This window comes from Tamandua tetradactyla, chromosome 4 (assembly GCF_023851605.1).
Source record: "Tamandua tetradactyla isolate mTamTet1 chromosome 4, mTamTet1.pri, whole genome shotgun sequence".
NCBI lineage: Eukaryota > Metazoa > Chordata > Mammalia > Pilosa > Myrmecophagidae > Tamandua > Tamandua tetradactyla.
The window spans coordinates 79,972,087-79,983,451 of record NC_135330.1 but is presented as its reverse complement, the minus strand read 5'-3'; the positions used below and the strand labels follow the sequence as shown (position 1 = coordinate 79,983,451).

Genomic DNA, 11,365 nt, shown 5'->3' with positions numbered 1-11,365 from the left:
TGATTGGAGAAATTCAGCAATGGATAGCACAATACTTCCTAATTGTAACAAAATAATGTTAGTACACTAAATGAAGCTGAATGTGAGAATGATAGAGGGAGGAGGGCTGGGGGCACAAATGAAACTAGAAGAAAAGATAGATGAAAAAGACTGAGATGGTATAATCTAGGAATGCCTAGAGTGTACAATAATAGTGATGAAATGTACAAATTAAAAAATGTTTTGCCATGAGGAAGAACATAGGAATGTCAATATTGCAGGGTGTTGAAAACAGATGGTAATTCACATTTTAAAACTTCAACTTATGTGTGAGACTGTTCTAGTTTGCTAGCTACTGGAAAGCAATATACCAGAATCAGAATGGCTTTTAAAAGGGGGAATTAATAAGTTGCTAGTTTACAATTCTAAGGCCGAGAAAATGTCCAATTAAAACAAGTCTATAGACGTGTCCAGTCAAAGGAATCCAAGGAAAGATACCTTGGTTCAAGAAGGCTGATCATATTCAGGGTTTCTCTCTCCTCTGGAAAGGCAAATGGCGAACACAGTCACAGTTTCTCTCTCGACTGGAAGGGCACATGGTGAGCGAGGCATCATCTGCTACTTTCTCTCCTGGCTTCCTGTTTCATGAAACTCCTGGGAGGCGTTTTCCTTCTTCATCTCCAAAGGTCACTGGCTGGTGGACTCTGCTTCTCGTGGCTATGTCGTTCTGCTCTGCTCTCTCTGAATCTCACTCTCCAAAATGCTTTCTCTTTTATAGGACTCCAATGAACCAATCAAGACCTACCCAAATGGGTGGAGACATGTCGTCACCTAATCCACCTTAAAAATCAAATCATCCAGGGAGATGATCTGATTACAGTTTCAAACATACAGTATTGAATAGGGATTATTCTACCCTTATAAAATGGGATTTTGATTAAAACATGGCTTTTCTAGGGGGCATACTTCCTTTCAAACCAACACAGAGACTAAAGCAAAAAATGTTTATTTGGTACAAAATTTACATTTTGACTAGCGCATTTCCTAATATAACTTATGTGGACAGTTTAATCGAACACCATAAGTACATGGAACCTTGAATAGGGCATGAGATTTTGTAAGTTTATCATTTGTCCAGAATGATACCCCGATAAATTCCAGACTGATTTGAACACTGAATAAGGAAGTATTTGCAAAGTCCCCTTAGGGGAATGGCAAGAAAAGGGGAAAATTGAATTTCCCCGTTTGGAGAACTCCTGATATTCTCACAAGCTGTGGGGACAACCAAATCAAAAGGCTGAGCCCTCAATCTTGGGGTCTGTTCATATGAAACACATCCCCACAAAGGATAGACTATGCATACCTAAAATTAGGCCCAAGAGTCACCCCCAAGAGAACCTCTTTTGTTGCTCATAGGTGACCTATCTGTCTCTCAGCTAACACGGCAAGCAAACTCACTGCTCTACCCTTCTCTATGTGGAACATGACTCCCAGGGATGTAAACCTCCCTGGCAACGTGGGACGTAAATCCTAGAATGAGTTGGGACTCAGCATCAAGGGATTGAGAAAACTTTCTTGACCAACAGGGGGAAGAGAGAAATGAGACAAAATCAAGTGCCAGTGGCTGAGAGACTTCAGAGTCAAGAGGTTATCCTGAAGGTTATTCTTACGCATTATTTAGATATCCCTCTTTAGATTAAGGTGTATTAGGCTAGAGGGAAGCTCCTGACTGTAGAGCTGTGTTCCAGTAGCCATGTTTCTTAAAGATGATTGTATAATGATATAGCTTTTGCAGTGTGACTGTGTGATTCGAAAACCTCGTGTCTGATGTTCCTTTTTAACTACGGTCTGGACAGATAAGTAAAACATATGGATTAAAAATAAATAAATAATAGAGGGAACAAATGTTAAACTTAAAAATATATATATATATTGGATAGATGCAAATACTAGTGGTCAATGTGAGGGAGGGGTAAGGGATATGGTATGTATGAGTTTTTTCTTTTTATTTTTCTGGAGTGATGCAAATGTTCTAAGAAATGATCATGGTGATGATATACAAATATGTGATGACATTTGTCAGCCACTGATTGTACACCACGTATGGAATATTTGTTAAGAATGTGTATGTGCCTGTACATTGTTGTAGCCACAAAAATTAAAAAAGAAAATTAGGCCTAAGAGTCACCTCAGAGAAATTCTTCTGTTTCTCAGATGTAGCCTCTCTCAGCCAACCCAGCAGGTGAACTCATTGCTCTGCCCCTTACATCTAAATCTCCCTGACAATATGGGACTGAACTCCTGGGATTAGCCAGGACCTGGCTTTAAGGGACTGAGAAAACCTTCTTGACCAAAAGGGGGAAGAGAGAATGAGACAAAGTTTCAGTGGCTGACAGATTTCAAACAGAGTTGAGAGGTTACCCTGGAGGTTATTCTTATGCATTATATAGCTATCCCTTTTGAGTTTATGGTGTACTGGAGTAGCTGGAGGGAAGTGCCTGAAACTGTTGAGCCATGTTCCAGTAGCCTTGATTCTTGAACATGATTGTATAAAGAACTTTTACAAGCTGATCATGTGATTGTGAAAACCTTGTGTCTGAAACCCCTTTTATACAGGTTATGGACAGATGAATAAAAAAAATGGATAAAAATAAAAACTGGGGCAGAGTAAGAGTAGTTCAGTGGTAGAATTCTCACCTACCATGCAGGCAACCCAGGTTTGATTCCTGGACCACGCACCTCCCAAAACAAAACAAAACAAATAAAATATACAGGGGCGATAAGGGGTAAAATAAATTAGGTAGATGGAAATACTAGTAATCAATGAGAGGGAGGCATAAACAGTATGGGATGCCTGAGGTTTTCATTATTTCTTTTTCTGGAGCGATAAATATTCTAATAAATGATCATGGTGATGCATACATAACTATGTGATGATACTTTGAGCCAACGATTCTACACCATGTGTGGGCTGTATGTGGATGAAGATATGTCAATAAAAATATGTAAAAAAAAAAAAGTGAGGGAGAGATTAAAATTTTCACAGATAAATAATGGCTAAGAGTATTTGCATAGAGAAGAGACCTGCCCTACAAGAAATACTAAAGAGAGTTCTGTTGGCTGCAAAAAAAAGACAGGAGCAGGAAGTGTGGAGGAGAACACAGAAGTGAAGAATACCAGTAAGGATAATTTAAAGGATAATAAAGAGAGGGGGAAATGAATGCATAGATTGGACAAATTAAAAACCAAAGGATAAAATGTTAGATTCAAGAACTTCTTTTACAGTGATAACTTTTATCATTAATGGACTAAAGTCACAATTAAAAAAAAAAAGATTAGCTGAATGGATTTTAAATTATGACCCATCTAAATGATGCTTACAAGAGACTGATCTTGTAATCAGTCTATTAGCGCCAAGGATACAAATAGTTTGATAGTGAAAGGATAGAAGAAGATGTTACATGCAAGCTCTAACCAAAAGAAAGTAGGAGTAGCTATATTATTATCAGACTAAGCAGACTTTAAATATAAAGATGTAATAAAAGACAAGGAAGGGCACTACACATTCATAAAAGGGACAATTCACCACGAAGAAATAACAATCATAAATGTTTATGCTCCTACTCAAGGAGCTCCAGAGTACATGAGGCAAACACTGGCAAACCTGAAGGGAGCAATAGACATTTCAACGAAAATACTGAGAGACTTCAATACACAACTTTCCTTTACAGACAGAACAACCAGACAGAGGCTTACCAAGGAAATAAAGGACTTAGGCAACTGATCAATGAATTAGACCAAGGAGACATATAAACATCTTTACACCCCAAAACAGAAGGATATACATTTTTTTCTAATGGTCATGGAATGTCCTACAGGAAAGATCATATGCTGGGGCCAGAACAGGTTTTTAGAGATTTAAATTATTCAAATCACTTTCTCACCAAATATAATAAAGCTGGCAACCAATATTTGGTGAAGCTATGTTTATTGGTTCTTTGTCACTTCGGATCAATGAAAATTGCCTAAAATTGAGAGTGCTACTGATTGTACAACAAGTGAGGACATGGTAATACATAGCTTGTTTATTTTGGACATTATCCGTAAGGGCCAATGGATTCAGGGGGCTGAAGGGTACAATGACTGTGGAACCGATTTTATAATATATATATGATGAAATTCTATGCAGCTAGAAAAAAGAATGATTTCATGAAGCATGCAATGAACTAAATGAACCCTGAAGACAATGTATTGTGCAATATAAGCCAGAAACAAAAGAACAAATATGCTATGGTCTCTTTCAGAAAATACTTACAAGAAAATTGGAGACTGTAAGCTCTTATGGCAGCCATATTTGGTCCAAAGTTGTAAGTATATTTCTAGATTCTGAGACACTTATCTATATGTGGGTAAGGTGGTGTTTCCCTGGAACGTTGAATATCTCTGTGACAACTAAGATTCAGAGCTGGATTTCTGAAAGCCAGCATTGCTATATACAATAACAGGTGAAGTAACTAAAAAGGAGATCAGGCTTTAATTAGAGATAGAAACAAAGCCTATCTGGTTAGACACAAGGTAAATCAGAATAGAGGGGTAAAAGATGACAGTGTCACGTACTGGAGAGGCTAGTCTGGAGGCTACTCTTAGGCAAGCTACAGCTAGATACTGCAAATTGCCACGGTTTGCCAAACCTCAAACATCATTCCTGTCAACCCTAAAGAACACCCAGGGCTCTATCTGAGATCCTACAAAAGTTATACATACCAAGTTTACTTTTCAGAAACCTAAAACCTTCAGATGGTTCCTATGTTGTGGGGCACACCAAAAGAGAGACCACAAGTTCCAAAACTGCAAGCCAATTTGGAGTCTTTATTAGCTGGCCGGCGACTGCCTCAGAAATCCCAAGAAGGAGGATTCGGAGAGCAGCCCCGTGGGGCTTGCAGGGTGGGCTTATAAAGGGTGAAACCGCAAGCTTATTCACAGAAGCAGAGAAGCGTTAGTGTCACAGACCCACATCCTGGTTTTGCAGCTGTAAGCAAGCAAGCTTATCTACGGAAGCAAAGAGGGCTATTAGCTTTTGCAAAAACAGGTTTGTGTGATTCCCACATCCTGACCCCGTTACCGGGTGTTCTTCATGGGTCTGGGGGGTGCTTTCCTACTTGGCTGGGGTTGAGCTCCTGATCCGTTACACCTAGGCCAGGTAAGTCCTGAAACCCAGAGGTGCCAATATCTCCCAGAACATCAACCAGTTACACCCCACTATCCTATATTGTTGACACCCCTTTCAACATGAAAAAAGTTAAAATGGGCATAACCCAAATATCCCTAAAGTCTGGGAGAAGGATAAAAGGAGAAGGAGGAGTTATAACAGAGAAGTTAGTAAATAACAAATGAGTATGATTACTGAATCATTATATTGATGTCTTTTTAGTCTCCAGTGTGTTGGAGCAGCTAGAAGGAAGGACCTGAAATTGTGGAACTATAACCCATACCAAACTCTGAAATCTGTTTTATAACTACTTGTTAACATGTACTAAGAAATTAATTGCTTTTTTGTATATATCATATTTCATAATAAAAAATGCTTTAAAAGATTAAAAATAATAATATTAAATAAAAGAATCTAATTTCAAAATCTGCAAAGGATATTAAGGACACTTCATCAAAGCAAATGTACAAAGTACATGGAAAGATATTCAACACTATTAGCCATTAGGCAAATGCTAATTAAAACCACAATTAGATATTACTATACATCTTTGAGAATAGCTAACATAAAAAAGATTGACTATACCAAATGCTGGCAAGGGTGTGGAGAAATACCTCATACAATGCTGGTAGGACTGTTCAGCCACTCTGGAAAAGTTTGCATTTTCTTAAAAAGATTAATATTCATCTATCGTATGACCCAACAATTGAAATCCTGGGCATTTATAACAGGGAAATAAAAACTTACATTCACATAAAAACCTGTGAATGTTTTTAGCAGCTTTATTCATAATAGCCAATAACTGGAAGCAACCTAGATGTCCTTCAAAGACTGGTTAAAAAAAAAACTGTGGTACCACTATATAAGGGAACCACATAGAAAGTAACCATATAAAAAGTAACAAACTACTGACTACCAGAAGAAGTTCCTTATTGTTGCTTCCTATAAAACAGAGCTGGAAGGATAAAAAGAGACAGACGGGATGGGGTGGGGGAGGGTCTGAAGATCAGCCATAACAAAAACAGACAACCTTATTCTTAACCAGATCCTGCTTATATACTGCAGGGTAACAAAAGGTGTGCCTGCATTTCCTGAGGAAACAGAGTGCTTATCTTTCTTCATACTTAATGTAACCATTTGGGTAAACAAATGTTCTCTTCCTTTTAGACTGTTCTAAATAAAGCAGATAACAATCTCCAGTTTCCTGCCCCCACCCTGATGCCAGCTGTCCCCAACAAAGTCTGCAGGTCTTGTTTTAACCCTTGGCTCCTACATTTCCCCCTTTTTATTTTTATTTTATTAGCCGAGGTGACTGTACCTGTCTTAGGTTGCCCTTAAGCTCTGAAGGAGGGTCTTAACCGTCATTGGCCACCAGTCAAGCTCTGACTTTGAATATTTGCTGTTTAACACAGCTGAGGAGGAAGAGAAAGAGTATTAACAGCGCCAAATCTAAGCCTATAGTAGTCAAAAAATGATGTGATTTCCACCAGTAAATAGGATTAAGATTATTATTTTTTTTAGCTCTTGGGTAAGTGTTTGTATAACATCATCTCTGTAGGTGATATCTGAATTATTCTGAGATAATTCTAATACCCTTTTTTTGTAAGTCTAAGATATCGAGATTTAAACTATCCAAATGCCCCAAAAGATGCCTCTTTACCTTTTCCCATTCTATTTCAGATTGATTATTATCTTAAAAGGGTAGTACAAAATGGCTCTTATTCCAGTCACATTTGAAGCTTCCTACAAAATTTAAATTATACATTTGATCTCCAGTATGAACCAATGCTGTCTCTATATCATTTAGTCTATTATTAATTTGCTCATCAACATGAGATAGACCATGCCACAGTTCACCGGCGTTTTTATGCCATTCTCTAACATAATGCTGCATCTGTATAGTTTGATACAATGCAGTTCCAATGCAGACGTGTTATTGCTGAAGGAGACCTGGGTATCGTGGAGAAGGTACGAAAGTCAAATCTCATCTCATGCCAAGTGTATTCATGTTCATTGAGCTTTAACTAAAGGATTACTAATCTGCATAGACTAACAGTTAATGTGGTAACTCCCTTAAGGTGATCGCAAGACCCTTAGTTCAAGTAGGCTCCATTTATCTTTGAAAATGAACAGTTCACCTCCTGCTTAGTTATAAACATTTGATAGTTCATGTGTTATGCAGAAAGCCAGGATCATATATTGTGTCTCCTCCCTAAAGCTACTCTATTTGTACTCATCCTGGCTAATTGTTATTATACATAAGAGATTGTCAGGACAGATAGGGAGAAAATTCATCTTCTAATATCCCTGCTACTGATACTCTACCAATCCTATACTCCTCCTGTTCCCCAGGTGAGAATCACATGTTAAACCAGTATTACAAAGGACACTTTACTGAGCCTTCCATTTTATTAGGGTAAAAAAAAAAAGAAGATAAACCCACAGCTATACTTCCCTCGTTCTGCCACTAACAAGCCATGCCTATCCCACCCCTCTACCCTCTGCGAATACACTTCTCCCCTCATCTGTGAACCACTTGCTTACTTTACAACCTCACCTTTAAAGATGACTTTCATTAACATTGTATATTTCTCCTTTCTGAAGTCACCAACGATGAGGAAAAAGTAGAAAGCAAATTAAAATAAAGCAACATAATGGTAAAAAGGACTAAGCTTAGATCCAGAGTCTTAGATTTAGTAGCCTAGCATAAGCATAGAGTTTTATGTTTGAAATGAAGCCCTCACTAATTTTCTTACATAGGTTATTGGCTTTATGACTTATAAAAAAGAAAATGTCTCATAATTAATAGGGAAAAAGTCTTTATACCCAAAAGTCTTTATAATCCTTTGAGAAAGAGAGATAACTGCATGCAGCTTTAATGTGCATAAAAGCATCTAGACAGCTTGCTTAAAATGCAAGTCTTGACCCTAGCCTCAGAGACTTTGATTCACTAACTCTGGGAAGGAACCTGAGAATCTGTATTGTAAAAATTATACCAATTGATTCTAGTGCTGTTTGTTAGTCCATGGACCCTCTTTGAGAGATCTTGCTTTAGAGGCTTGAAATGGAAGTCTAGAAACTAGAGAGTTATCCAGGAATAAAGATGTTAGGAGTGCAGAGTATACTGGAAGGTGGTAGAGGGGAAACAGAGGAATCTAATGATGACCACTGCACAGTTAGACTGGTTTATTTCATTGGTTTGCAAACTGTATTAATGAAACTATAGCTCAACTAAGTGGCCCTAGGCCCTACTTCTGTCTCTGGCCAGCTCCCTTATAATTTGTCTCTTTAAGAAGAATTTATCATAGATGAATTATTGCAAATCCCTTACCTTTACTGCAAAAAATGCCTTGGAACAATTGATGTACTGATGACAAGTTGTAGCATGAGAGAATTCTATAAGTAGACATTCATTTCTTCTTTATAGGTTTTCTTGACAATATAACAGCTCTTATTGGAATTGCTTATGAAGGAAAAGCAATAGCAGGCGTTATTAACCAGCCATATTACGACTACCAGGTATTACTATAAGTGCTGCAAAAATATTTTATTAGATAAGTTAATTATAAGGATTTGTGATTTCTTATGTTATCTGAGTGTTTCTAGTCTAGTTGCACATGTAATCATTTGGGGAGCTCTCAAATTACAGATTCCCAGGTCATACTCCAGACCTGTTGAATCAGAACATCGGAGGAGAGTGGGTCCCAGGATTGTTTGGTCTGTATAACACATAGATTTTTATATATTCCTTATAATTCAAATACTCGAGTTTAGGGACAAATGATATGGCTCTTGAATAGCGTGGTCATCAAGACACCTGTTTTATAGGCGGTTCTTAAAAAAGCACATTAAAGAAATGAACCGGTGTGACTAAGGAAAGATGTTAGGCATATTGTTTTCTAATTTATACTGGCTACAGGCTAAACTATAGTCTGTGTTGATAATTGAACTGAATATGCTCATCTCCACTTTACTCTTCTTCTAATCAGCATTAACATTCTATTATCCTTCAAATAAATTCTCCTCCTTGGAAACAAGAGACTAGTGTGATTCCAAAGCAAAAATATACCATTAAATCACATTAAATTTTAAAAGAAATTGTGACATAAAATACTTAAGATATTTACATTGGGGTGACCTTGATAGAACTTTGGGGAAACCAACTAACCAAAGTGGGGACTGTTACTTCTGTATATCCAGTTTGAGTTAAGAACAGGAAAGATCTCTGCTTCTAAGAGAAATTTGGTTTTTCCTATGATTTTTATGATTATAATTTTTTATTTATAATCACATGCTTTGTAGGATTATTTACTAAAATACTTATACATTATTGGGAAAGTCTCATATTGAATTGTTTTACTGCCCATTAATTCTTTTAGTATTACTTTAGTGTTTATAAACTAAACAAGTTGATGGTTAGTGTATAAGCCTTAAAATAAATTAGTACTATTGTAGTCAATACTGTTACTTTATACTATTAAACAAGGGACATTGAACTCATAAATCACATTTTAATGCATATTTCATCAAAAACATTTAAGTACTTAGGAATTATTAATAATTTTCATCACTTCTTTCTGAGAGTAGAAAATTATATTCATTTTCCAGAGAACAATGAAAAGCAAAAGTTAAGGGAACACAGGAATGAAGCCAAGGTGACAAAAAATGTAGCTAGGGTTTTGACTCTAGTCTAAAGGTACAAAAGTGATAGGCAACTTGTGGTACCCAAGGCAGGCATTGCCCATCCCATGAACCAATGCATTTTTCTCTCCTGTTTTCCTTCTCCCCTTTCTTACCTCTCCTTTTGCCACCTTTCCTTTCTGTAGACTTTTTCTTTTCTCTTCTCCTACTCCTTCTTGCTTATGCCTTAAATTTTGTTTAAACAAGTAGAAATGTTGCTCAGCTCTGTTGGTGGTGTTCAGTGCTGCAGGCTGAAGCTAAAATTTATCAAAAGCACAGTGTGTGCTGTCAGACTGAAGAGATACACATGCATTACTCTTTTAAGGCTCACCACAACCCTATCTGAGTATCCTGACCCCATTTTGAAGATGAGAAACCTGAAGCAAGTAACTTACCCAAAGTCATCCAGCAAGTAAATGACAGAGCTGGAATTCAAACCCGGGTCTAAGCTTCTTGCTCACTTCTCTGTATTGCCTCTTTTGAGTCGTGCAAAACACTTTTAATCTTATTATTGCTTCTAGCAGGCATTGAAGCTTGTAGGCACTGAAAAAAAACCTGCATGGCAAGACAACCTTTGTAAATGAGCTAGTGTCTTAACCATATGAATCTGAATTAATTTACCAATAAGATGAGAATGTTAGCCTTTATTACCCGAGAGAGTTGGTGTCTCCTCTTTGAAGGAAAGTGACAGTGATGAGAGGGACTAAGGGATCAAGGACACAGAGTTAGGCTGACTGGCTCCAACATGAGATTGTATTTACCAGATTCCCTGGTCCCATCCTTTCTGCCAGTATATTCCATTTACAGAGGGAATATGACTTTCTTAGGAATCAGAATACTCATATCCACCTTTGTTATGCTTTCCAGAGTAACTGGTTTATTAATAACCTACTAATAAATAGGTTTTTTGGAAGCATGGAATTCATCTTTGGATCAAGCTTAAGACCAGAGTTCCTAGAGCCTCCACAGAGCTCATTGTCCTTTTCAGATTCAAAAGCCTCTCCTATAGTATAGAATCAAGAGGGAGCAGGGGAAGCAAACCCACATATTGAGCACTTAGTGATTTTCTTTGCTGCCTTTGTTGTCCCTTTTGCAGAAAGTTCTGTCAGCAACCTTCAGCCATCATCCTTCGCAACATTTAGGACAATCCTGATAGGCCATTTTAGCTCCAGAAGGGCTCACAGCAGAAGCTGATGTTAGGCCTGCATCACAGCTCAACTTCTCCCTCAGCTCATCCTGCTTCCTTCCCCTCCTTTTCACAGGTGCTGATCCCAAACATACTCCTTAATAAACGTCTTTCATGTCTCAGAGTCTGCTTCCCAGGAAACCCAACCTACAACATAACCATATTTCACTCTATCAGTACCCAGTGAACTCCTATAGGACAAACAAGGTGATGTGCTTGAAAGCGACTTTTAATGCAGTTTTATTGGGATATGTTTACACACCATACAGACGATCTGAAGTATACTATCAGTGACTCACAGTATCATCCCA

At 37.6% G+C, this 11,365-nt stretch overlaps 1 long non-coding RNA gene across 1 annotated transcript; it reads right to left on the bottom strand.

The window, feature by feature from the left end:
- Positions 1-255: 255 nt before the first annotated feature.
- LOC143681112 (uncharacterized) lies at positions 256-10,201 on the bottom strand. Its single transcript, XR_013174365.1, has 3 exons — positions 9,985-10,201; positions 8,520-8,651; positions 256-780 (listed from the first exon to the last, which is right to left on the bottom strand). It is a non-coding gene; the product is annotated as an uncharacterized LOC143681112 (long non-coding RNA).
- Positions 10,202-11,365: the final 1,164 nt, after the last annotated feature.